Below are 8,717 nucleotides of genomic sequence, written 5' to 3' on the forward strand. Positions count from 1 at the left end.
GCTGATTAGAGAACTGCATACAACAGTAAGTGGATGGGTGTACACTCTCAGAAAATAATGTATATTATTGTACCTTTAGGGTGGCACGGTGGTGTAGTGGTTAGCGCTGTCGCCTCACAGCAAGAAGGTCCGGGTTCGAGCCCCGTGGCCGGTGAGGGCCTTTCTGTGCGGAGTTTGCATGTTCTCCTCGTGTCCGCGTGGGTTTCCTCCGGGTGCTCCGGTTTCCCCCACAGTCCAAAGACATGCAGGTTAGGTTAACTGGTGACTCTAAATTGACCGTAGGTGTGAATGTGAGTGTGAATGGTTGTCTGTGTCTATGTGTCAGCCCTGTGATGACCTGGCAACTTGTCCAGGGTGTACCCCGCCTTTCGCCCGTAGTCAGCTGGGATAGGCTCCAGCTTGCCTGCGACCCTGTAGAACAGGATAAAGCAGTTAGAGATAATGAGATGAGATAAGATTGTACCTTTAGGGGTACACTGGCTTGTCACTGGGGCAGTACAATGGACTCCTACTGTACCCTTATTTCTGACAGTGTACTTAATAAAGTGGCCAATGAGTGTATATATTAGTTTATGTCCACACACATTCCTGCACGTCTCCACTGTGATTTTATTTGTTTGTTTGTTTGTTTGCATATACCAGTGTTGTAGTCGAGCCACTAAACCTCGAGTCCGAGTCCAGTCTTGAGTCCCCAGTGTTCAAGTCAGAGTCAAGTCCACTATTGATCCGAGTTGAGTCCAAGACTCCAACTGCACCATGTGACGGTGGCTGTTTTAGCGCCATTAACATTAGTTTGTTCCTGAACGTGACGTATGAACAGGTGAATGTGCTTCTCTTTATCAGGGAGTGTGAAGTATTCTGTCAGAGATGGTTGGGAGACGGATGTAAGTGCAGAAGGTGTGTTTATTAATACAAGTGAAGACGGTAAACAATCTAGAACGACAGGCAAAATTGTAAAACAGTGAAACAGGCGATAGGTCAAGCAAGACACAAACAGGCTATCGGAGACTTGGCAGAATCAAAGACAAGAAACGGGAAATCAGGGATCAGGAAACCAAACAAGGAAATAAGGCTCAGAAATGTGTCAGCAATGCAACTCAATACTTCGCAAAGTAAGTGTGTTTTTACAGTTTTTATATAGGTGTGCTGATTGCGCCTTAATCCTGTGCAGGTGCGAGTCGTTTATGGTGCATGCGTGCATGAGAATCCGCTTGGCGTGTGCGCTGTCCAGAGCGCGCCCAAGAGTCTATCTGATGCACGCGCCAAGGCATGCAGGTGTGACACTATTGCACGAAATTAGTATAAAAATGAATGTAGATATAAATGTCTTATGCCAAATTAGTATGGTGCGTTACAAAAAAATCAAGAAAAAATCTGAGTCCTCATCTCCAATTTACGAGTCCGAATGCAGTTAATGTATGAGTCCAAGTCCAAATCCGAGTCATCAGTGCTCAATTCCAAGTCAATTCACAAGTCCTTAAAGTTAGGGCACAAGTCGGACTCGAGTACTGCAAGCCTGGTATATGCATTTTTAAATTTTACTTTGTCTTATCTCATCATCTCTAGCCGCTTTATCCTGTTCTACAGGGTCGCAGGCAAGCTGGAGCCTATCCCAGCTGACTACGGGCGAAAGGCGGGGTACACCCTGGACAAGTCGCCAGGTCATCACAGGGCTGACACATAGACACAGACAACCATTCACACTCACACCTACGCTCAATTTAGAGTCACCAGTTATCCTAACCTGCATGTCTTTTGACTGTGGGGGAAACCGGAGCACCCGGAGGAAACCCACGCGGATATGGGGAGAACATGCAAACTCCGCACAGAAAGGCCCTCGCCGGCCACGGGGCTCGAACCCGGACCTTCTTGCTGTGAGGCGACAGCGCTAACCACTACACCACCGTGCCGCCCATTTTACTTTGTGATCAATATTTAATTTTAGTTTTATTCATTTCAATTATATTATATTACTTCCTTCAGGTTTTTTTTTTAGTGTGGCATTATAAAAGACTTCTCAGGAACCACGTGACACACAGAACAATAAGCAATGAACTTAAGCATCGCAGTCATCTCTGTTCCTACGCCTCACAAAAAAAAAACTTGTCTGCGACAAGAAGAAGCACAGAGATGTGTCAAAAATGAGCAGACAAGCATTTATGCAAATGTGAACTCTTTTTGAACAAAAATTGCACATTTATTTATACCTACGAAGCCAAAAGACATCGTGTGTAAATCTGAAGTGGATGCATGGACTGGAAGTATGCTAAATAACAAAAAATTATTCCCATTCACTGCACATATATCAATTACTAGAAGAAAAAAAAACCAATGCTGAAATGCCTGGCTGAGAGGATGTATATCTCCTGTAGCTCTTTTCCTCTCAGTCTCTGGTGATAATAAACACATTTAAATGCACCTCCATTACACCACCACTGACAGAAGATGATTATGATCCATAAACATCACTTAAAACCACTTTTACACCTACCATTGTGTACATAACCAAAATAGCTCCAGATAGATTTGGGAAAATCTGACTCATCCATCTTGATACAGCGGCAGATCTCAAGCTGACAGCTAAAGTGCTGCACTTGTCATTCAGAAGATTTTCCATGAGCATCAGGTGTCCGGCAGCGGAGGAGGAATAATATCCAACCCTCCACAGAGACTTAAACCATTCTGCTGCTAATCTGAATGTTTAATTAGCCTTAATACCCAGCAGAGTTTTTGTCTATCAAGCAAGATAAAGTGTTGGTGGAAAAAAAAAAGATCCCAGATGTGTGTAATTTTGCATAAAATTGATGGAAAGCTTGCGATCAGAAAAATGATTGTCAGGGAAGTGATCTCACAAGAGCTGGGAAAGGACGTCCTGTCAGTTATAGTCATATTTAATGACTGAAATTCCTATAAGTACAGGATCAGTCAAAAGTTTGGACACACCTTCTAATTAAGTGTTTTTTTTTATTTTAATAATTAAAAGACACTTCTTCATGTCTTAAAGTAACGATGGATGTTGTTTCTCTTTACTTAGTTGAGTGGTTCTTGACATAATATGGATTACTACAGTTGTGGTGTGGAATAGGGCTATTTACTGTATTTTTATTATTTACTGTTTACTGTTTGATCTCAAACACATTAAGAAGACAAGAAACTCATCCACTAATTAACTTTTGACGAGGCATGCTTGTTAATTTAAAATGGTTAAGATAACGCTAATAGTGTGTAAATTGTCATCAAGGTAAACGGTGACTATGTTTACAACATAATTCCATATCTGGTGGCACGGTGGTGTAGTGGTTAGCGCTGTCTCCTCACAGCAAGAAGGTTCGAGCCCCGTGGCCAGCGAGGGCCTTTCTGTGTGGAGTTTGCATGTTCTCCCCGTGTCCGCGTGGGTTTCCTCCGGGTGCTCCGGTTTCCCCCACAGTCCAAAGACATGCAGGTTAGGTTAACTGGTGACTCTAAATTGACCGTAAGTGTGAATGTGAGTGTGAATGGTTGTCTGTGTCTATGTGTCAGCCCTGTGATGACCTGGCGACTTGTCCAGGGTGTACCCCGCCTTTCACCCGTAGTCAGCTGGGATAGGCTCCAGCTTACCTGGAACCCTGTACAGGATAAGTTGTTATGGATAATGGATGGAACCCATGAATGAGTAGAGTGGGGGTGTACAAACTTTTGACTAGTACTGTACATCAATCATTCTGGTATTTTATGACATATTATAAACATGGTTGATCTGTGGCCAATGATGGTCCTTCGAGCACTATATTTATAATCTATAATCTTATAATGAGATTTGATGCTGTGTATGTCGTGTTTGGCTCTCATGAATGAGTGGCTTTTAAAATTGTGATACCAAACAGTTGTAACGCCACTAGCACCATATTTATTGAGTAGGAACATGGGAGTTTGAGCATGTCGGAAAGAATTAAAATTAAAAAAATAGCTTTAGAATTTTTTCTGGATGAACATGTAATTTGGTAAAACCTAGTGAAGAACAGTCATCTAATTTATCCCTGATGTTGACTGTTTATTGGTATCCAGTTGCCCATTATAACTAGTGGCGTAAACCTCAGCCATTCTACATAATACAATACAATGAGATTTCGATTCTTAAGGCAACAATTCAATATTTGACGAAACCTCTGAATCTGTTTGATACAATTTCGATTTAGTATCCACCAATCAATATGTGACCAACTTTGACAGAACCCAGGCAAGGCCTACCGTTAATGCATGAATGACGATGTAGAGTTTTCAGTATCAGAGTTATGGGCAACTCACCTTGCTAGCGTATATATATACACACAAACACACATCGGTTTAAACATATACATTTTTTTACACACACACACACACACACACTAATTGATTCATAAACAACTATAATTAACAGTTATTCCATGAAATCGAGTCATACATGAGCTGATAGCAGAGCCGGCCCGTGGCATAGGCAATATAGGCAAATGCTAAGGGCACTGCGTCCATCCAGGGGCGCAGAAACGGGGGGAGAAAAATTATGACTTCCACTATTCTGAAAACGAGTCAGCATGTCTTAGCCTAATTTAATTGTACAGCAAAGCATGTAGTCAGGGTGCGATTTGTCAAAGAAAGCGGGGTGTGGTGGTGGTTGTTAATCATGAAACAATAAGCGCTCAACAGTGGTTCGCCCTGTCTATAGTGTGTCTTCAGGCGCGCAAGTGCGCATCCGCGGCTATTCTCTGTTTTGGCCATGTAATCATAGCCGGCGATTGCTATAGGCGACCTAGGCAATTGCCTAGAGCGCAAAGTGTGCCCAGGGGCGCCAAGGGCGACCAAAACCCCACCAAAAAGGAGGGATGGAGTTATTGAATGGAGATGTTACCAAGTGCATCAGTGGTGTACAGTGTTTTCAACCACTGTGCTGCCGAACTCTAGTACCGCGGAACACTAGTGTGCCATGAGAGATCACCAAGTGTACCGTGGAAAATTATAGAATGACTGTATATTGTAAATATTGGCAACAGCGTTTTAGTTTCAGTCAACATTTTCTATTGGTGATGTGCCTTGAGATTTTTTCATTGAAAAAAGTGCGCCCTGGCTCAAAAAGGTTGAAAAACAAGTGTAGCCTACGCAGTAGTGGTCGGTGATTTCCTTATGCCTACTAAAAATGCACAATGATAGGTTATAAGGGGGGCGGGGGGAGCGGTGTTCATCGGGGAATGAGAATGGCTATCCAGTGCAAAAAGTAGCCCAGACTACAAGTGCTTAAATGAAGAAATCCAAACTCTCGGGTGCGCAAGGGCGCAAACGAAGGCTACAGGAAGAAACAAATAGAGCCAAGTATAGAGGTAAGTCTGATCTAATCTCTCATATCAACCATTATAGTGGCAAATTAATGTTTTAGACGCCTGAATCAATGTCTGCCTAGCTAACTAGATGCAAACAGCAATAGACTTCAATAACAAAGTACCCATAATAGCACTTTTGTTTGAAAATACAGCCCATTGATGTCCTAACAGGGTGCTTAAGTTTGCACAATTTAGAATTGTAGAATTTTTTATTCATTTAATTTGTTAATTCTTCAGAGATGACTTAACTTTTAATAGCAAAAAAGAAACTAAAAATAATTTCTTGTTTATTGTCCATGCACTACACTTTGAACAGGGTGCGGAAGAGTTTTTGCCCATTATATGGAGATATGTATTGAATTTGTGTGGTCATTTTACTTTGTGACACTTTATGTTAATAATGATAACAATAATAACAATAATGAAAAAGATAAAAATGACTTCTTGTTTATTGTCCATGCACCGTACATTGTTTAATAGTAATAGAATAGAGTGATTAGATTAAAGTGTTATTTAGATGTTATTAGAGGGGTTTTTTTCTTGGGGGTGGGGGGGGCGCCAAAACTCAATCTCGCCTAGGGCAGCCAAAGACCTAGAGCCGGCCCTGGCTGATAGCCTATAAGCTTTAATCAGCTATAAGCGGTGTACGACGAGATTGAGTGGAATAACTGTTTTATTCTATCCACATTCACTGGATTTTGAGAAACGGAGCATTTTTATTTTTATTTTTTGCAAATTCAATAAATAAAAACTTGATACAAAATGTCTGACAAAATCATCTCTGCTTAGAATGTAAACAAACCGGCGAAATGACGGGAGCAATTTGTGAAAAATCCTATAATAATAATTCTTGAAAAATAAAAAAAAGATGCATTCTTACCAGGGCGGCACGGTGGTGTAGTGGTTAGCACTGTCGCCTCACAGCAAGAAGGTCCGGGTTCGAGCCCTGTGGCCAGCGAGGGCCTTTCTGTGCGGAGTTTGTATGTGCTCTGGTTTCCCCCACAGTCCAAAGACATGCAGGTTAGGTTAACTGGTGACTCTAAATTGACCGTAGGTGTGAATGTGAGTGTGAATGGTTGTCTGTGTCTATGTGTCAGCCCTGTGATGACCTGGCGACTTGTCCAGGGTGTACCCTGCCTTTCGCCCGTAGTCAGCTGGGATAGGCTCCAGCTTGCCTGCGACCCTGTAGAACAGGACAAAGCGGCTAGAGATAATGAGATTAGACATTCTTACCATCGAAAACTTTTATTCCATATTTTGTTGCTTTTTTAAAAAATTTTGTGGTTTTCTTCCTCTTCTTTAGGGTTTTTTTGGCAGTTGGCAAACCAACTTAAAGGTGCATTACCACCACCAACTGGGCTGGAGTGTGGAACAGGAGATATGGCGGGGGGGGACAAAAAACAATATTATTCTAGCTATTTCTGTTTCTTTTAAATACTTGACAATTTTGGGGGTTTTGTTTTCAAGTAGAGTTTCATCTTCGGCTGGTTCAGCAATGTGCTTCGCCATTTTGTTTTTCTCTACTCACAGTATATTAGCTGATATCCTAGTAGTAGAGTAGCCAATCAGAGCACGTGATTGCTCATATCCAGTGAATGTGGATAGAATAATAGATTTGTTTCAGTTGTTGCTTTTTAAATCGATGCATTGATTCAAAGTGTGTGATTGTTACACCCCTTCACTCTCAAAGTAAAGTATATTATTGTACTTTTAGGGGTACAGTGGCTTGTCACTGGATCAGTACCCTTTAAGGTATTTATTTGTATCCTTTAGGAACATAGATGTACCTTTTTGGCCCTAAAAAGGTACACATAGTTACCTTGCAGTGCAATAATAAGCCCTAAGGGGTACATTAGTGTAGACTCTACCATGGGGTACAGAAACGGACTCCTACTGTACCCCTATTTCTAACAGTGTAGTTATAAAACAATGTGTATTTAATCCACCCATGTGATTGTTTAAAGATTTTTATTATATCTTTGCTAGCTAGCTAGCTAGAGCAGGCTAGTCTACTAACATTTGCCATGGAGATGTGTGCAGCTTTGGGGCAAGCCCTTATATCCACCGCTCCACACACACACACACAAGTTTGCCCCAAGCAGGATTACAGCAAAGAGACCCTGTTCCCTTTTACCTGAACTTATCCAGTATCTTAGCTAGCTAGCCCATTAACATCAAGTTAATTCATTATGTAGGTTCATTCACTGAGTCTTGAGTGGCTGATGGTGGTGAAAGGACAAGTTCTTGCTGAACATATGATGTTTGCTCTTTTTCTTCATACTCAGTGCCAGTTATGATGATGTGTACAGTCCAGTTTTTATTCTGATTATTTCTAACCTGAAAGTCACAAATAAATAATGCATCCCAAACCACATACGTATTCCTGTACTAAATACATAGGACATTTTTGGTGTCCTTATTACTTAGGCTTCCTTCTTAGCGTGCATGGCTGTTTGGAACACTGCTTTTAATTTTCCGTGGATGTTTACTGACTAGCAATTTAACCTGCACTATGGAGAATGACTCAGCACAAACCCACGTTGCAACATATTTGTACACAAGTAGAAATGTTCTGTTCTTCTACCACACAGGTTATTGGTCAGGATGTAATTATATTTATAGCTTCAGAACAGCTTTGACACAGAAACATTAATAAACTTCAAAATTACCATAAATGATGCTTTAAGTGCATTCCCTGTGGTGCTCATGAAGAAGTGGCAGCTGAAGTGGATTTCACAAACAAAACATCCACAGACACTAAAACATCTGATTTATGCAGGAACTGTAAGTGTGTTGGCCAATGGTAGTGTGAAGATTCGTGGTTAGCTTGGTATATATGCCTTTGTGATTACCAAATCTCATCGTTCACAGATCTGTGTGTATTGGATGTTGAAGACGCAATCTAAATAATTAAATAATCCTGGCTGGCTTTGAGTGGTATACAGTATCAGATATATTCCATTGAGCTAACATGATACTGAACAAGTCGAAGACGAGTTCAATATCATGCTAGCTGAATGGAATATATCTGATAGACCACGAAATAAAGCCAGCCACTGTTATTGTTATTATACATACACACTCTCTTTTCCAGTTTTTCAATGTCCGTTGGTATGTTTTTTTCTTGTAAACACAAGAGAACCATCAGGGCCTTGTAGGCCTTCAGAGACGGCCCAAACATATCAGTGTTTCAAATGTTATATTTACACTACCGTTCAAAAGTTTGGGGTCACCCAGACAATTTTGTGTTTTCCATGAAACGTCACACTTTTATTTACCACCATGAGTTGTAAAATGAATAGAAAATATAGTCAGGACATTTTTCTGGCCATTTTGAGCATTTAATCGACCCCACAAATGTGATGCTCCACACTGTAAAAAAAGAAT

This window comes from Neoarius graeffei, chromosome 22, assembly GCF_027579695.1.
Source record: "Neoarius graeffei isolate fNeoGra1 chromosome 22, fNeoGra1.pri, whole genome shotgun sequence".
Lineage (NCBI taxonomy): Eukaryota > Metazoa > Chordata > Actinopteri > Siluriformes > Ariidae > Neoarius > Neoarius graeffei.